Source organism: Cavia porcellus, unplaced genomic scaffold, assembly GCF_034190915.1.
Source record: "Cavia porcellus strain 051 isolate PalLab524CR breed Dunkin Hartley unplaced genomic scaffold, mCavPor4.1 scaffold_6, whole genome shotgun sequence".
In the NCBI taxonomy this organism is placed as follows: domain Eukaryota; kingdom Metazoa; phylum Chordata; class Mammalia; order Rodentia; family Caviidae; genus Cavia; species Cavia porcellus.
In genome coordinates this window covers 75,304,373-75,307,507 of record NW_026947489.1, presented here as the reverse complement: position 1 = coordinate 75,307,507, position 3,135 = coordinate 75,304,373, and the positions used below count along the sequence as shown (strand labels likewise).

General features: G+C 42.6%; 1 pseudogene; it reads left to right on the top strand.

Annotated features, from left to right (window-relative positions):
* The first annotated feature begins 1,099 nt into the window (after positions 1-1,099).
* LOC100734902 (olfactory receptor 3A10-like) lies at positions 1,100-2,234 on the top strand (annotated as a pseudogene).
* The last annotated feature ends 901 nt before the right edge of the window (positions 2,235-3,135 follow it).

Here is a 3,135-nt window from a genome sequence, read left to right as displayed (position 1 = left end):
TAACCATGGGGACAGGCTGTGTCTCCTGGTCTCACCCTTGAAAAGTGTTAGAAATATAATTGGTATTAAAAATATAAGTTTCAAATTTTTCATTGCATTAAAATAGCTTCTACAGTTCATTGAAGCATTGAACTATCCTTGCACCTTCCTTTCTCTCATACATCATGCCCAGTCTTCATGTTTTATTAACAAAGTAGGTCCAGAATTAAGTGATATTCAATAAATCCCCTCAAATGAAAGGATCAGTGGATGGGATCCTGAGTTACCTGAGTTATGTAGTGGTGCTAATACTGAAATTCTTAGAAACAGAATTTTTTAAAAAATTGTACACAATGGCATTCAAAAACAGCACATGTTGAAAGAATACGGGGTTAAGTTATGAGCTGAGACTCAGTTCTGTGTTTGATATTCAGCTCTGAAAGAGCTTGATGACATTAAGCTTTTTAGTCAATCTTTCCAGACCTCAGTGTCCTGGTTATATATAAATAATAAATTTATGGGAATTAAATGAGAATGTATAAACAATATTTAACAGAATAATCAGTCTATATGCTTAAAAAGGTGTCATATTTCCTTAAGTTCCCGTCTCTAATTTTTGATTTGTGGTTTTCTACACTTTGATCTGCTTATTGTGCCTCTTCTTTCATATCTCAATTTCTTGAGACCCCCATCTTTCTCTGTATGTTGCTATTCTTCATACTTTATGTATTTTATGGAGCTTTATGTACTCATTTATTCAGTGAGTTGCTCAGATTCTTTTCAGTATGCACACAAAGCCCTTAATGTTAAAGTACTGAAGCACTCCTGTACCTTTTTGCTAAATAGCCACTGTCCTGGATTCCAGGAGTAGTTGCCTGCCTCAGTCACTTTGGTGGAATTGCATGGATCTTTGTCTTAACCAGCAACTAGAGGGTTAGTGTCTAGCACCATAGTAGCCTTAAGAATTCTGGACGAGATGTAGACTAGTATCTACTCTGATTGGCGGTGTTCCTTCTGTATGACCTCAGCACCCCATAGACATATGTTATGTACCTATTATAGGTCACTGCTCCCTTTTGCCAAGACTGTGACTTCTCACTGCAGTGTCCAGCTGTGGTCCATGGAGCCAGGTGACTTGAGGAAGAAGACAGCTGTCACCGAGTTCATCCTCCATGGCCTGACAGAGAATATCGGTCTGCAATCCATTCTTTTTGCTGTCTTTTTCTTTGCCTACATCGTCACAGTTGGGGGCAACTTCAGTACCTTGGCTGCTGTCATAGTGGAGCCCAGACTCCACACCCCCATGTACTACTTCCTGGGGATCCTGTGTCTGCTGGACATTGGGTGCATCATGGTTACTGTTCCTCCAAAGCTGGTGGGTGTCCTTGCCCACCAGTGCAGAGTTCCCTATGCTGCCTGCCTTTCACAGCTCTTCTTTTTCCACCTCTTGGCTCATTGTGGACTGTCACCTCTTGACAGCCATGGCCTATGACTGCTATCTGGCCATCTGCCAGCCCCTCACCTATAGCACCTGCATGAACTGTGAGGTCCAGGGTGACCTGGTGGGCACCTGCTGCACCGTCTCCTTCCTCAATGCTCTGACTCACACAGTGGCTGTGACTGTGCTTGACTTCTATGGCCCAGACGTGATCAACAACTTCTACTGTGACCTCCCACCTCTGTTTCAGCTCTCTTGCTCCAGTATCCACCACAATGGGCAGCTGCTGTTTGTGGGGGCCACTTTCATGGGAGTGATCCCCATCATCCTCATCTCAGTGTCCTATGCCCACGTCGCTGCTGCGTTACTGCGGATCCGCTCTGCTGAGGGGAGAAAGAAGGCCTTCTCCTCATGTGGCTCCCAGCTCACGGTGGTCTGCATCTTTTATGCAACTGGGTTCTTCAGTTATGTGCACCTGGGCTCAGTCTCACTTCAGATAAGGACAAAGGGATTGAGATCCTCAACACTGTCATCAGCCCCATGCTGAACCCCATCATCTACAGTCTCCAGAACCCTGATGTGCAGGGAACCTTGAAGGGGGTGTTCCCAAAGAAGAAACCTCCACTGTCAGAAGACTGACTGTGGTGCCCAAATGCCCCTTCTCCCCAAGGAATCCTGATTTTATCAAGCTAAAAACCTGGATAAGTGAGGATGAAAACTTCAGGGATTTGGCCTTAATGGGAATAAAGTAGCTAGTATGGATCAGGGTGGAATATGGTTTGACTGGATTCAAAACAAAGGCTAAAGTTTAGGATAATGAGAGAATGAGAATGCATTAAAGAAAGATGAAGGAAATTATAATTTGGGTGAGGGGATGGGAAATGAAATATCTTTTTTTTTATGTAATGGCCATGCATTTGATATACTTAAAATATTTATAAACAATACAGATAAACTATATTCATACTCTTGTAGGCATCTTGTTTTTTAAGGATTGTATATTAATAATTCTGGTGCTGTGAACGTAAACTGGAGTTGGAAGAATCCTTGGAGCAGGTTGTGGGTGCTCTCCGGGCTATCTGGCCAGTTCTCCTTGGAGCTCAATCATCACATGCTTGTTTCCAAACCAGTGTTCAGTTTCCAACTAAATTATTCATGGCACAAAATACTTATGCTCTGGTGGGTGACCTGATTCTCATGACCACTCCATCAAGAGAGTAGTATTTTATCACATATTCTATCAGAGGAACATTTAAGAAATAGTAAGATTTATTTTTATTTTTATGGCACAATACGCAGATTTGCATTGGACATTCTGATGAGCATGTCCATGTAGGTCACTGGTAGAGTTGGAGAGACTGTGAGGGGAGATGTTGCATGCAGACTCTCATGACTGATTCCTGGGGCTGAGCTTTTACCGTCAGGGTCAAAACAGTCCAGAGAGTAATGACCAGTATAGCGGTCTTTTTCTTCCTATAGAATAGCACACAATTTCTCAACTTTATCCTGTCAACTGCTTCAGACGTTTCCCATGAAGGAAGTTAACATTAATGGCATGCTTATTATCAATTTGTGGAGGGCATCAGGCAAACTTAGAATACCTGAGAACTATAATAAAATGATTTGCCATCAAGCTGTATCCATAGTCATGCCAAAAATTCAGCAAACTCCTGGGTCCTGCTCAGCATTCTGTTGAACTCACTTGTAGCTACCCTCTT